Source organism: Haplochromis burtoni, unplaced genomic scaffold (genome assembly GCF_018398535.1).
Source record: "Haplochromis burtoni strain Fernald_Lab_line unplaced genomic scaffold, NCSU_Asbu1 Contig_102, whole genome shotgun sequence".
NCBI classification, from domain to species: Eukaryota; Metazoa; Chordata; class Actinopteri; order Cichliformes; family Cichlidae; genus Haplochromis; species Haplochromis burtoni.
This window is the reverse complement of record NW_024582463.1, coordinates 700,587-717,407: the sequence shown is the minus strand read 5'-3', so window position 1 is coordinate 717,407 and position 16,821 is coordinate 700,587. Positions and strand designations below refer to the sequence as shown.

General features: G+C 41.6%; 1 protein-coding gene across 4 annotated transcripts in view; it reads right to left on the bottom strand.

The window, feature by feature from the left end:
- Window positions 1-16,821, bottom strand: part of LOC102308074 (serine/threonine-protein phosphatase 2B catalytic subunit alpha isoform) — a 75,126-nt gene that overhangs the window by 40,679 nt on the left and 17,626 nt on the right. The window lies entirely within an intron of this gene.

Below are 16,821 nucleotides of genomic sequence, written 5' to 3'. Positions count from 1 at the left end.
TTTTATTGTGTTCGATTGAAACAACAGAGATATCATCTTCAGCCTGACAAGCATTTACTTATTTCTCAGCAACAGTTATTTTTTTATTTTTTTAAGAGTAAAATTGGGTTTATTCCTCAGAGTCTTGCAGCCACTGTGGAAATCAGACAATATCCAAATCCTCAACAAATCTCTGTAACTGTCAATTTCCATAATTAGTGGCTTATGAGGGATAGCTTTTCAGAGTAATTCAATGTTCCCCAGTAATTTGGAATCCTACTGATGCACTTGCAAGCTGCAATGCTATTTGCATGCATTTTAAATCAAAACAGGGATTTGCAGTCTAGGTCTAGTCTTCTTTTATTAAAAACGCTCTTCAAACTGGACTTCATATTATTGCGATGTTAGTAGCCTAATGCTTTTATTAAATGAAAGCTAAACATATTACTTACAATAAATGTACAAAATTACAGTTTTTTTCCTCCCCGCTTTTTTTCTTTTGCTCAATCGAACTGCTTCTAAGAGTTTAAAACATACATCATGCTCTTAGTCAGACTTCACATACAGCTTACAGGTGACTAATCCACAAAACCAGAAGAAAATACTGCTGAGCTAGTGTCCGTGTTTGTTGTATACATGTGTGGTGTGTACGTGTATTCCAGCATCCATCCTTCCTGAAGGTGACATCAGCGGTAATCAGGCCAGCACTTTATCTGTGTCACAGTGAGCTTTAGCAACAGATGACATTTGGGATCTCAGCTCCAGTTTCTAATGGGTCTATGTGGAAATTACAAATTTACTGGACTTGCACAGTTGCATCCTGGGTATTTTCAGCAATGCTATGTGTGTAAAAATGTAAAATCAGCAGGGTGAAAGAGACAGGATGTACGATTTCTGATAACTCGCAACGCCACTTTAAAAATAGTAGTAAATTCAGAGGGGCACAACCCTGTGAGAGGGCGAATGTAAGAGTATTGTTTCTAATTGAAAAGATTCAGAGAAGGTTTAAATGTTTAGATATGGTTTGGTCTTGTCGCATCCACATATACATGTTAAAACTACACACGCATTTAACTCTTTCGTCTCATAACATCTGACGATCTCTCCTGGACCCCTAATTGACAACTTTTGACACCTGGGTATAGATCAATAAAGACGTGGTTTAACAACCATTGGAATAGTTTCTGGGGTTTTCTGAGAGTAGCTTCAAGGGACGAGACAATCCTCACCAACTACTGATGCAAATCCAGTCATGTCGTTCTATAAGCTAGCCTGAAACAGGAGGAGGCTCAGCTCAGAGCTTCAAGGTTTAACTACTAGTAAGCTTTGACTCTTAACTAGTAAAGAGTCAAGATGGATTAAGTAAACAGCCAAACTGTTTTGGGGTATGATTACTCAGAATTTTAAATTGTTTTCAAAAATCATGGACAGTTCATCGTCACAATTCAAAAGCCAGCATTTGTGACGGCATGTGGGCGTATTCGTTCACAAAGCATGGATATCTTGCACATCTGTGATGGCATCATCGACATTTAACAATAAATACAGGTTTTCAGCAACATATGCAGACAAAGGAAGGTCTTCCCTATTTCAGCAAGACAACACCAAAGCACATCCAGCATGTTTAATGCCAGCATGGCTCCATCTAAACTGGCATGTTTGCAGTACAGACCTGCCAGCATTGGAAAGTATGATGGCAGGAAAATACCGCAAAGGAGGTCGGACCTATCGCAGATTAAATCCGACACGAAGGATTGGGAAACGTTTTGTTTATTTTGAGTTAACACTTAAGAGGGCTGCTATAGGATGAGGTCATGCACCGCGGCCGTAAACACGTCCACGTCCTTCCTTTTAAAAAAGGATCCTGCAATGATAGGACAACATTCGATGTGCTGTCTTTGTACTCATTTCAATGCGTTCCATTTTTATGGCGTCCCAACTTGCTTTTAGAAACACGAGCTATAAAAGCCCCCCAAAAAAGAGAAAAGAAGTGAAGCTGAAAGCTGTTTCTGATATCTGAAAGTTATAATTATGATGCTGGCAAGGTACACGGAAATAAGCTTTGTTCTACCTACCTGGCAATTATTTTCCCCATAAATGCTATTTTGAGAATCTGCGTGACATAACACAAGTTTTCCAACATCAAACATTTTAATGCAACTCATTCAGTTTCCTTTGTGAATTCAAACACGTAAAACCAAAATGTCTGAAGGAGGTGGATACCACAAAGTCACTTTAAGCCAAATAAATAGTTACGATGCTTGAAATAAATCTTGAATAATACAATACGATGTCTTTGCTCAGGTGTCAGGGGCATTTAGAGATTCCCCCATCTGAGAGTGATTTACCAGTGCCCCAGGTGTGAGCACCTGCTACGCAACTCTAGCCTTACTGCTTTTTGACTCCATGGTGCAGAAAGCACAGCCCCTTGAGTTGTTGAACAAATTGAGTGTTTACATTCATGTGAAGTGTTCTGAACTTGATAAGGGGCATTTTTCAACTGAGCAGCAAGCTTTTAAAAATGACAGCTAGGCCACGAATCTGCGACATGATTAGCTCACAGATAATGATTGAGAAGCAGCACGAAAAAGAGTTTTTTTTATTTGAAAAGTGCTACAAAATTTAAACATCACACCCCGAAATTCTTTCGGATGTCAAATTTCATACACAGGTACACGTTTTCAACTTAGATTTCAGGTAAATACAGAAAAACCTTTTACTTATAGCTGCCAATGTGACAACTTCTTATGCAAACTCGGTAAATTAAAGCCAGAAAAAGACAAAAGAATGACCAAAGCTGGCTTTCATGTTGGAGGGATACTTTCGGGGAATGAACCGCAGACTATAAGGATTAGGTGCTTTAATTGGCTAAACGTAATCCAACTGTCAAATGGGAGTAGAGAGTAAGGTGCTTAAATTATTTCCCTAATCCCACGCTGTTAGCCAATTAGGCAATGCAGGTAAACTCCCCAGGCTGTTTGCCACAACTGCGCTGCTGTTGAATTTGAACTGCATAAGAGGAAACAGAGCCATTTTTCTTTTTTCATTTGTGCAGGAAAAAAGAAAAACACTGATTATGAGGAATGACAGTTAGCGGCAGGACAAAGCCATAAATCATTCATGCGCAGAGTGACGTACGAAATCTGTGTAACAACATACCTGACGGTAAACATATTGAGCTTATGAGGAAACTACATGGGAAAACCCTGTACCTACCAGCTGCAATAGTTATTTGGTTCCTGTAGATAATAATTAATAGTAAGTCAGTCAGTGAAAGAAGTAGAACCCCCGACCCCCACCCCAAAATAACCAGTAACTGATGCAGTTATGGCAACCGGTGAGCTGATTTACAGACATTTTTGAGACTGATAGTCCCCAAACAGTGTAGCCACTGTGAATGTCGTGAGTGATCCCACTTCCCGCCGAAGTGACAGAACATGACGCACTCTAAAATCCAAACACCAAAGACATTATTCTGGAATAAAAATACGCTGTGTGAAAGCTGCAGGTGCTGGCATGCTAGCAGCCTCTTAACACATCACCCTTCCATTTCCTACAGTCATGACAATGGAAACACTGTGAACTTTCCCCTTGTGGAATTTCTAACAGCTCCCTTATTAACAAGAGTAACACCCACATCTGCCAAAACACTACATGGCACGTTGCAATGATCAGTTCCACACTCTTAAGAAGAATGTGTTACTCCCATTTCTTTAGGACATGATTTTCAGACACTGTTCATCTGATGCACATTTTTCATTTTAAAAACGGCCCAGCACTTCTTCTTTTGCCCTCCACTTGTCCAGTATCCTCAAGTTTTTTTCAAAAACATGAAATGAGACATCCCAGGTTTTTGGGATTCCCAACATTTTACGGCAACCAAATTGTTATCTGTGACATTTTTCGTAGATTCAGCTAAAGAAACTGGAACAAACGATACGATTTGAAATTCCAAAACAGTTTTATTTTACTATTTCCAAATCTTTATATATTCAGTAGCGGTGTGCATTTTTTAGTATGAGCACACTTTTTGCCAAATGCAACAGTCTGATTGGTCAGATCAATTTATTTGGAAATATCGAGCTGATTCAAAAATTAATTAAAAAATTTTTTAAAATAAAAACAATTACATTATGAACAGGTGACAAAAAATATTTGTAACGCATCCGGTGTGTAAAAGCATTAAGTCTGGCTCCTTGGAACCTAAACACAGAAATGAGGAGGGTCTCGAGGCTTTTGCACAGCAACGCATTACAAAAAAATTAAATTGTCTAAAAAAATTAATAAATAAAAAACAACTCCATAAAGAAATACATTTAAAAAAAAAATCTAACATTTATTCTTCTCCTTTCATGAAAAAGAAACAAGAATAAATAATGGTGTCAGATATTGCATTATATAATCATTATTTGAAGTAATTGGCTATTCCAAGTCTAAAAGAACCACACGGCAAAAATCTCTCTGATCCTTTTCCTCCCAAACCCAGCCTTCATCAGCGGTATCGGGGCTTTCCCCAGACAGCAGCTGTTGATTGTTGCAAATAATCTTGTGCATCTATTCTTCTTTTCTTACAATGCTTTATAGCCGTGAGAGCATAAACTGACCTGCGGCGATGTGCCTGAAACCCAAGTATGAGTCAGAAATGGTCTCCATTAGCCGTTCACTTTTGCCTTCATTAATTTTAACATTTCTCTGTTCTCTTCTGTTATGTAACAGGGAAATTGCACTGCAGCCTCAAATCTGGCATGAGAAAGAAAGGATGAGAGAGCGAGAGAGAGTCAGGTTTTATTTTTAATTTAAAAAATATAAAACGCAAAAAGAAATCTGGAGTCCGACTTCACTTTCCATGGTAATTTGTCTCAGATTAGTATTATAGTTTCCAAGCTAGCCGTTCATCAGGCATTTCATTGTAAGCCTAATAGACCTCTAAATGACTGAAGTGTGTATAAAATAAATTTAAAACTACAGTCAGGTTCACACAAACGGTATGATTTCATGTTTTAAAGTCATCCAGCTTTAGATCGTCGACCCCCGCAGCCACCTTCGTGCATGCAGCAATCATGATATAACTACACACTGCATAGCAGACATGCAGGTGTGAATTTTGAGAAAATCGGCACCACGGGGTGCAGTGCAGCATAAACTGCTGAGAAGCAGTGGGAAGATAGGCAGCTGGAAATTGTGAGGTTGGTGTAGTTCACCGCTAAGGCAGTCTTTTGGAGGAATGAGACAGCGGGAGGTGCGCAGTCATACGCTGTTGGACAGATCAGCTTAATTGGAGAAAGAGAGACAGACTGTTGCAGAGCTCACCAACCCCTGACTCCGTTTAATGAAGGACATGGAGTGCGACCGTTAGTCTGGACTGATCCGGCAGCTCAGGTCGCTACAATTGGTGCGCATCAATTTCCTTTTGGCCCCGGCAGCTTTGTGAAAGGTGTGTGCTAAACCTGCAAACAGACGTAACGACGATCACGTTCGGTCTTCTTTCAGAGCGATTTCTGCAAATCAGAAAACTGCTGAGGCTGCTCACACAATGCAGTCATTTAATATCCAACTTGTGCCACTTAGAGACACCAACTGAACAATAAAAAAAACCAACTAAAGTCATTTTCAAACACAAACTGAACAATTTTAAACAATTTTCTTTCTCACATGTATTCACATGCTACTGGGAGTACTTTGTGTGTGTTAGGTGAGGGGAGGACAGAGCAAGCAGGAGGCAGCACACACGATGCTCTGAGGAAAAGGCCACTTTCACACAGTGCACATGAGAAAATGGCTTAATTTTAGCTGATGCAGAAAATCATGCAGCATAAGCCATTACCTACTACCTCTGTTGGACAAAAAAATATAAAGCTGGCACAGTCTGAGCTGGACTGGGATGGAGGCCAACGATCAGCCATTTATAAAAGCAAAAAAAATCCATTAAAACCATAAAGACACAGCAGACTGGTGGCAAAGAATCCCAGCAACCTGTGAGAAATTCTTCCAATTCCACGTCCACAACCACTTTGGCATAGCACAGCATCTTACCAGCCGATGCTAAACTGAACCCCACAGAAACAGCTGACATGGCATGATGCAGCAACGGCCCTCCCCGAGTGTGGGCGAGACTTGGGTTGTCATTTCCCACATCAAACCATCCGGGCCCCTTCCACCAGACAAGCCACAGCACCGGCATTTTCCCCTCCCTTAAGACTCAGTGGAAATCTCAGCATGACAAAAGAGAGCCAAGTCAGAACAAAGATTCAGGAAACTGTTTGTGAGTGCAACAGAAGGTCAGTTCATACAAAGTATAGAATAACAGAGTTCATTTGACTGCACAGCCAGACGTTATTATGCAAAAGGCGGTGTGGTGTCGGATCTAAAGCGCGATACCGATCTATAACTTTGCTTCCTTACCCGCACAAAGCAGCACTGACTACTTGCCAGATCCATTTGCCTTTTTGAATGACGGTACAGTGCTCTTTATCCTGAGGCAAGGTAAATGGCTGCCAGCGCGAGCAAGATCTCTGAGTAATGCATCAAGTGGAAACTCACTATCTGATCAAATGGTACATAAATACCAGCACCAGGTAAGACACAAAACCAAAGTGGAGTGCAGCAGTATGTTTAAAAAAGAAAAACAACACATAAATGCATCCAGCTGCACAACGTGAGATCACGCTTTGAATGCTACACTGCAGTTGCAATATCTGCATATGAGATTAACCTGCTATCGACAGTGCAGATTCTTTGGTTTGTTACTATCCCCCAGTTGGAAGCCTGTTAGTGATGAAGGATCCACTGCGCGTCTTGTATGCATAGAGGACGACTGCCAAGTGTTGAAGGGGCACAGAGTGTGCAACTCACTCTCCACTGATAGTCAGGGTTTGTTAATTAAATTACGTAACAACACTGAATTAGAGTGGGGTAGGAGTCCAGGATGAACAGAATGCATGAGCTTCTGTAGGCGGTAGGAAACAAAGGACATACTGTACAGCAGAAAACACCTCAACTTCACGTCATTTAGAAGCTGTTTTATTACTCCGTTATTACACAGTTCGGCCCATTCGGAAGCTGGTTAACAGACACGCATACTGCACAAAGATTGAGACCCTGATTTACTAACAACAAAGAACTGCAGCACTTTAAGCACACCACAAATTACTTTCGCAAGGTGAGAAATGATCTACAATAACCCATCTTTCGCACACAGGTTGCAGTGTGATGTCTGCAAGTCACAGATGAGACTGCTGTATTTAACAGCTCTGTGTCTCTGTAACCCACCTGTAAAGCCTAACACACAGTAAATCAATAATTCATAAGTCTGCGCTCCTAAGATTCGATATCTTTTATTAAGCTAACACAACATAGATTTTAGCTGCAGAATGACCCAAATGTCAGTCCACAGTAATAATGGAGTATATATTTTTTTATTACAAAAAGGATTTCAAAAAGAATATTAAATCGGCTACTGGCAAGAAATATAAGGACATAATGACACTTGGCTGATCTAGGTAGCCTTTTAAAAATTCCTTAATGGAATCTGCTGCTATGTGGGTGATGAGAGGTTTCTAGACTGCAATTCTTCTTTTCTTACCAAAACCTGGTCGTTTATCAGCTGCTTATGCTGAAAACTGCAAAAACTAAATCCAGAAGCCGGATATTTATACGCCGGTCGACTTTATCTACTACCACTATATTATAAATCTTAATATGATGCTATATAAAGATCATGTAATGTTAGAACTCTGTTCAGTGAGGACTTTAGAAGGCCCGTGGGCTTCAGGGTTAACGGTGGTGGAAAGTGGTGTGAACCTCTTTGCTACGTATGGCTATGAACCCAGGCGAAACACAACATTTAGCACAGCATAGCTTTGAAGTTCAATGATACGAGTCTGCTGATTATATCTGTGTGTCATTATGGAGGTGTAGGCGTTACTTTTGGTTGGCTGAGGCAGGGAGGAGAGCAGGGCCAATAGCGCTCACTTTCCCAGAGAGGGAGAGTACGAGAAAGAGAAGCTGCATCAGATAAAATACTATACAGACCCATGCAACAACAAGAGGTGGGTGGGGCAAGCAGAGCAGTCAACAAAAACTCAGGGGGCTGGCATCTCATCCCATGGAGATCGCCCAGCAGGTATTAAAGATTTCTAATGTTAACAAATGAGCAATGGCTCCCTTAAATTAATAATTTGGACTCCCGTACTGCTTAATGTGTCCCCTGCAATTAATAACACATTTCCGAACATTAGCAAAATGGTGTCTTTGCTTCCCTCAATTCATTCATTTAAATTAACAGCAGGTCAGCAGAATTAGGAGAAATTACACACAACTGTGTATAGAGTCCAGTCAGGGAGGAAAAGCACTCAAACTGTGCCTCGTTACAAACAGGTCCTGGAGCTACTGATCTTACTGCATTTAAATTAACATTAATTTCATGCGTTAATATGCCCACTTTTCGCTGGTCATCCGTGGCGCACAAAAGCCACGGTTTGATCAATTTAAAAATAAACTGGGGCTGATTAGCAGCAATCTAAATCGAGCTCTTTGTTAAATCGAGTCTGAACGCAGCAAGCAGACATGTCATGTTTTGGCTCTATTTTATCTTTGCATAACAAGCTTTTAAATCAACGAGATTATCCCGTACACATCTACTTCTCTTTCCTTCAGTCAGTAGCTACAGCATGGAGGTCAGTGTCATAACCAACCAAAGCTGCAAAGACCCCAACTTTCTGCTTTATTGCTTCCAGGGTGCCATTACTGCACTTTAAAGTGCTGCTGACCATCATCATCTGCTGCAGAGAAAAGAGCTTTTAAATCGCGTCGACAAACAGGAGAGATATTAGATAAAAGTGAGTAAAGGGGTTGCCAGGGAAACAGTGCTGTAGAGTCTCGGTATTAATCTTTCATCCATCAAAATATTGGCTTAAAAATGAATTGCTGGCAGCATGTTACGTTCTGCACAGAGTCGATAAAGCTCTGGAAATTATATATATATATATATATATATATATTTATATTTTCATGCTTAAAAATGACATGCTAGAAAACTGCGGCGAACACAAACAGGAGCGCGCCGGTGGATCTGACGGCCGTTCAATGCAGTGGCATGTTTGTCCATCTGCACAGGAGGTCTCATCAGCGACAGTTATCGAGGTATGCTCACTATTAAGACAGGTTGTGTACTAATAAGCCGGCCACACACCCCAAACCTGCATTCGTCCTGCCATTTCTGTCAGGGTTATCAAAGACCATCCAGCTCTGACAGAAAATAGCCCTGAGCAGTGTTTTAGAGACCTGGGCAACAGCGAAGTCCGCATGAGTGACAAGTGAACGTTGGTCCTGCTGTCGCCTCAACAGGTTTTAGATGAGAAATGCAGAAAACATTTGCAGAAGTAGGTGATCAAAATGCACCGGTACTCAGACAGCACTTAGTCAGCCTAAGTCTCTGATTAATTAGTGAGGTTAGGGCTGGAGCGTGGGAGGCTGACGTGGGTGAATGTAGGGGTGGATGTGCATATATGCATGTAAGGATGGATAGAAAGGAGCAGGCAGTAGATACTGAGATGGGGTGGGGGATGGGGGTCAACAGGCAGTTTGAGGGATCTCCTACTTCAGCTTTTTTTGGTAGTGGTTGGGTGTGTGGTAAGCCGTCAGTGGAGCAGTGGATCAATGACACAGTGAGAGGCCACCAGGGATCTAGATCATGGCTGGAAAATGACTTCAGTTATTTGGAGCTGGACTGGGGGAAGGGCACGAGTCAGGGAGAGTGAAAGATAAGTCAATGAAATAACAATGGATGAAAAAAAAGAAAAAGAAGAAAAGAGCATTTGCCAATCTTTAAAAAAAATCTATTCACCAAGTCAGTCCAATAATGGGAGGTCCCTGTGTATTTGCACAATTTATTACCTACAGTAAATTATGAGCCGCACCCTGAAAAAACAGTTCAACGTCTAGAAAGCTATACAGTCACACAGTGAAAGAGCCAGCATTAAGCCAAGGGCCCAGGTGTAAGTAAAATGCTTTTAACACTTCTTACAGGGAATCTGAACATCATGGTTTTTGCTACAAGTATTATATCGGATAATATGTATTTTTTATTTTGTCCTTGGTCTTCTTCCTTTTAACTTGGGATTTACATAATCGTATCAGATTATTTTGAACATCAAGCTAGAGAAGGATCTGCATAAACGTCTAATTTTTACATTTTCCAACTCATTTTTTTGAGTGATGTACTTAAGTTATTTATTTTTGATTCAAAACTTCTTGTTTCTGTTCAAATGTTCACATTTTGTAATCGTACGGTGTATATAATTACATTCATGTGTGTATTAGCAGGTAAATCCTACTTTTTTTGCAATCACAACTAATCACAGCAATGACCTGTTTTTTTAATTTGATAAGAAACCTACTGAGACAAATGTACTCAAATTTGAAAAATTTAAATCAAACTGCAGAGTTGTTCTTTATTTTAATAACACAATGTGCCTTTCTGTGCTGATATGGGGCTCAACATCAAGCCAGCAACCCACTGCACGCATGGACTCACTAATCTAACACGAAGGTAAATAAAACTTAATCTAAGCAACCCATATACCTTTAAACACAGCACATCTCAGTATGCCAGAAGTTGCTTAACATTAAGTTTGCTACTACAATCCTGCATAATGTAACATTATAACAGCCTATAGCACATAAATATGAGATTGTGTTGTGCTCTCCTGGAATAAAAGCACCTTGGTTCTGTGCTCAGTAGATAAAAGTCAAACTCAAAGGCGTTACAGCTCTTCCCATTTGAAATCGATTAAAACAAAGTCATTTAACAAGATCATTGTTTGTTGTGTGGGTGTATGTAAGAAGATTAGCTGGGATTATGTAAACACATCCTGTTAAGGAATAAAATGCGCAACGTCTTGTTTTGACTGAATGCAGATTCATTCAGACCTCAATCCTAACTTTGATATGATTCACACTGATTTCACTTGTAAATCCCTGGACTTGTGCTACCTCCCATGATAAGTAGTTTATAGGTTTTATAGAAGTTTTACTTGGGAAGGGAAACGGCATAAGGATAATAATCTCTGTATATAACACTTTAAAGTGTACCCTATATTTTTCCTATAAATATTTTGAACAACTATTGTGAACATAGGGGGGAATTAATAGAGGATTTTAGAAATTGCTGCTGTTGTGTAGAAGTCACTAAGGGACAATGGGCCAGCGCAGAGGAAAAAAACTCCATTTAAAACTCGGATTTGCAGGTTTGTGGAGACGTTAACACTTTCTGGCATTTCCTCTGAAAGCCACTCTGACAGGCCCTGAAGAAGACATTCCCTGCTAGCTTTGCTGGCTCAGGCCTGCCCCCTCCTCCTCCTACACAATGCCGTGACACAGGATTAGCTTTCATTAGAGAAGGTGCTGTAATCAGCTTTGGAGCATAGCAGAGACGGAACAATGGAGGAGGCTGAAAGGATCTGGAAGACAGGGCGCTAAGGGTGCATGCTTTGCTCTATGCAAGCTCCGAATGCAACCTGTGGCACAGCCAGATAGAGAAGTAATGCTGTGTGGCATCTATTCACCAGCTTAAAAACAAAAAGTTAACAAATTGAATGCAACATTGCTTCTCTTATGTTTTTAGGGCCTTGACACTGCATGCAAGGTACTCTTCTGCTCTTGAGCACTTCAGAGGCAGCCAACGCCTTTAATTTTTCCTGCTACGTTTAATATTTAATGGGCTTAATTATTCATCTACAGGCAATAAGAGAAAGCTACTAGATATGTTCACATGCTTTAATCTACAAAACACCTAAGGCTGCCTCCATAAAAAGAAAAACTAACAAAGGCAACTCAACACAACTTCATCTAATGATATGTGATTACCCTCAAGGTCTTTCGTGTCTATTCTTTGACATAATGACAAACTACAAGTTCAACCTTTTCTTCAGGTGGTAAAGGCAAAGGTCACGCATCTGAGAAGGGATTAGGTGGACATGTTTATATTCCGGTCTGGACAAAAATCTGGCCCCGTACATCGACAGAACCGCCTTTGTGTCAGTCTCGCGCCACTCTCCACCACGCTGTCAACTGGCGCTTGTATTGGGAAGGACTGACGACATAGGTCTATCGAGAACATGTGTCCCCACTAACCTTGGAGAGCTCTGTGAGTGTGCCGGCAGCCAGTCTACAAAGGGTTCTTGTTGGTGGCTTGTTCTATGAGTGCGCAGTGACAAGCAGACAGGTGGCTGGACAGGATACAGATTCAGTGTTGTCATATAAAATAAAATAAAAAACACGTGCTTGCTACCCCTCTATTCAAAGCACTGTCAACAGTGAAAAAACAAAAATAATCCACCCCAAAGAAATTATTAAATATATCAGATGCTTTCCGTGACTGACATTTCTGGATAGCAGGTAATTCCAGTTTGTTTACATGTTTGTTTTTTTAAGAGCCAAACTCTTACCACAACGTCATGCTATTTGGAAATTGTGGTTTGGCTGAAACATGCAAGACACTCCCTGAAAACCTGTACACAAGGTTCAAGCAAGCTACTGAACACGTTATCTATAGTGATTTTAATTTAATCCCAATTTATTTTCTAATTACTGCATTCGTGCATTGCAGTTCATATACATTTTAAAACTTTTTCAAACTGGAAGATGTGTAAGAATAAAATGCATCATGTTAGCTCGACAAGCGACATGATATATTACTATTTACCCAGTCTTAGTTTCTAAATAGAAAGTAAATAAATCACAATTTCACTGCTTGTCGATGTCAGCTGTAGAGATCATTATTGAAGCTGTTTTGCCAGACCTTTGTAAAAATTTCTAAACACATATGAACCTTTCGAAGAGAAGTCTGAAAAGGACACATTTGCTACACACATTAAGTCTCGTTAATAGAGTACATTCATGAATTCTTGAAAAATTGGGATCATATTTATATACAACACTGTGACATTTCATCTATCACCTGAGAAAGTTCTGGACCAAGACGCACAACAACATCAAACATCCAACTGCAAATCTATACATATGACACAGTGAAGAATCTAACTGGATACGGTGTTATGTAACGTGAAACAATATGGAGCGCAAATCAATAGCGAAATGCTTTTACGTTCCAGAAACTCCAACTGACTTCAGTGTTTTCTGTACTCATTCACAGCTTGCCTCAGAGATAATATGCCTCAACAGGCGTGATCGCACCTCCCAAGGAGGGCTTGTTGGCAGCCGCAATGTTGGCATTTCTAGAATGCAATTACTAGACACATACAGAGGGGTTGAGGCCAGTCTATATTTGCAACCACACTTGGTAAACGGAGCATACCAGACCTGAGGCTGACCCAAATAAAACAGAGCCTGAGCTGTAGATAATATTCCTCATCATTAATTAACCCCCACCCCCCCACTCTTCTCAGCTGGGGACGCTACCTGTTTGATTTAAAAATGAATACCGCACTGCCAACTATTACAATGATGTGTGGACTGGGGAAAACCCTCCCCGCCACACAAGAATAGCTACATCTCATATGTGAAAAGCATTCCTCCATGCCATGTCAAAATAACTAGGATGGGTCAGAAATGGCAAACAAAATGATTCAACTTAAGTACTGAAAGTATTTATAGCAAAGAAATAATACTGAAAGTATAAAGTACTTATATTATAGCAAGGATTTTTGTGGGATCAAGCATTTGCATCCAAGAGGTCCATGGCAGAGTTTTTATTTCTGGCAGACTGACCGTGGTTTTTCAGGGGACAGGTGGTGAGGCAATGGGATGGCGCAGCCAGCCACCTCCTCCCACCTCTTGCCAAGTCAACAAGGCCCCTAAGAGTTCCCTTCCTTTGCCATTGCTTCCTTCTCCCCCTTACCCACGCCCACCTCTCAAGCCTATCGCTGTTTCTAGGCCAAAATTGTGTGGGTGTGGTGGGTTCTCCTGCCAGCAGGGGTATCCGACTGCCAAGAAAGAAAAGCAAAAGCAGCACGTGGCTGGACTTGGAGAGAGGATGGGCAACAAAGGAATTACATCTCTAAAGACCAAAGGAATTCTGAGTCAGCAAGAGCAATAACTCCACACTAACCACGCACACGCATCTTGTCTCGCCATTGTTAGCACCCCAGAGGAGCTCTATATATCAGGAGAATCTGTGACGAAGCTCCTGAAGTAGCTGCTGTTATGCAACTCTTCTAGGCTAAAAGTGACTGTAAAGTAAATCATCCTTCCCTGCTGCCAGCCTGACCCCCATATAGCAGAGGAAGCACTTTCAAAACTCACTACAGGAGTATTATGCTGAAGCACCATCTGTGCAGGCTTTGCTAGCAGCCGTGAGATTAAAGGCAGTTAAAGCATCGCATTGAAAAGCCATCCGCCAGCCAGCATCCAATCAAAGATGAGAGCATAAGCAATGGACAGCGCCTTTATAAGACTCCGAGCACTGCTGGGTTGTGTGGATCAAACAGCAGTGTGCGGCCTGGGTCATGCCCCTGATCCCTCTGGGACAAACAGGGCTGCTCCAAGGTTCATGTGTTCTTGAGGATCAGGTCACAGAGTATGTTCAGCTCACTTGACAGCTTGAGTGCCTGAAGGGAGTCTTGACTTTCTTCTATTGCACTTACATTTTCAGATCAGACACAGGAGGGTGGAGGGTCAGTTTTTTCCCCTCTAATTATTAAAAACAGTTTCTGGGTTTCCCCAGAACGGATCACGCTGCACTGTAAATGCTGAATAACGTCCATGTTTACATAAAGAAAGAGGAAAAACGCTGGAGTTATATTTCAGGTAACCATTTCCTCCTCGAAAGACAAACAAGGACAAAACGCACTGTCACATACCCTGGGCAGGGTGTTTACGTTATCTGCTGCTCTAACACACTATATTTACTTTCATCAAAAGCAAACAGGCTTTATAGAGACATCCCATGCAGGGCTCCAGCCCAGTACTGTGGGACTGCATAAAACTGTACTGTGTTCGCACCATCTGTTGGGCTAAAATGAAGCCTCTGGCCCTCTTAACTGCTGGCTGCAAAACAGAAAGTACTCGACTTATGTTTAATTCAGCTTAAAACTATTGTCTTACATCCCTGCTGTCATGGAGTGTTTGAAATAAAATAATAACCATGAATTATGAGCAGTGGAGGCTAAATGCTAAATTGAGTCCACACTTCTAATTACTGCTCAAGTGTCGCTTAAAATTACTTGGAGATACACAATCTGCTGGATGACCAGCTGATTTGTACCTCGATTTGGACGTCCCCTAGGCTTACCACATTCCTCCCGAGGGATCGGATTACGTTCTATACAGGGAGACGGGCCTGGAGCGTGGGTCTGCCACAGTTGAGCAGCAGCCTGAGCAAGCAAGTGCGCAAAAGGGAATGAAAGGAAATGCTGAATGAAATACAGACGGTGGCCTAGAAAAAAAAACAAAACACTGCAGTCATGGCTGAAAGCAGGAATGGATGAAGTGCAGCTAAATAGAGGAAAAAGACAGTAATATAAAATATACTGCTGGAATACAAGGCAGAGACAAAAATAAGTGAGCAGGTAAAACAAGAAAATAATCGGTCTTGTACAGTATGTCTGACATTTCTACAAGAAACGGGGGGAAAAAGGCAAACTGTGAAACTGTCGAGCCTCGGCAGCAAAGCTGTCAAAGACATCGTACTCCTTAGTATTCTTGAGACTGTGTGACATGAATGTGGACATACCCAAACCTGCAGCGCGCAGCAGTAACTGTGCACCACTTAGCTGCTGTGTCACTCTGCAACCTTACCAGTGTATGTGGGGGCAGTATGAAAGGCTTGCATGATATACAAAAGCAATAAATAGGCTGCCAAGAGCATGACAGCAAGGGAGCATATGTGTGTAGGACTGGGGTGCGACAACGGTATTAATTACCAACAAAAGATCACATCTTTGGCTCGGGAGTTCACATGGAGTGAAGATTAGCTGAAACAACACGTCTCCCACAGTTTCATGATTCAGTTTTCACTAAATTTAATACACACACACACACATGCAGGCACGAGACACACAAAAATGAGTGGAATGAGAGGTTCCTCCTCCATCCTCGCATCTGACGCTTTTCAGAGTCGTCACTACACGATCCTGAGAACACACAGGCACACGTATGAACACGCACAACGGTGACAGCTGACTAGTGCATCAGCAGCAGTTTGCTGAAAATCTCCCTGCATGCAAATCAATAAAGCAAAAATGGAACTGCTCCTGAGTGGCAAGCCCAAAAGAATATATATATTTATACCCTGAGTGCAACAGGGAATAGGATGCACAAGTGATTGGTCACTGTAATGTATGGCACTCTGGTGGTGTTTGGACAGGCACATAATCAGTCGGAGCCATGGGACACACTAACCTCGCCGCAATCTGGCTAGCCGAGGCATATTGTGAGTTCAGACTAATGGGATATCAGTTTGCCCTATGATTGGACTCGATTTGACGTGGCAACAGCCGAGGCCAAATTCTGCCTTGAGTTACTGCCAAAGCTAAGGTCTATCATGGAACTTAGAACAAGATACTTGCAATTACGTGGAGAGTAATCCCAGAGGAAATTTACTGGAGCTTTTCGAATTGTCTCTGGGGCCTAATTCAAAAGACGAAACAGCAAAGGCAGGGGAACATTATGTGTGTATATATATGCCACCTCTAGAGCTGGCCTAACCCCAAGCCCCTCCCTCACCAGCAGAGACACATCACAGTCACGACTCTGGCTTCGGTCAGCCTCTGCAATGTTTTGAGTGAGTGGGCCAGCCAGTGGTCCTCCTCCTGCTCCACTCTCCACGTGGGAGGAAGTGAGTGGCCTGAAATCATCAGCTCTTGGGCAAACTTAATGCCTCTT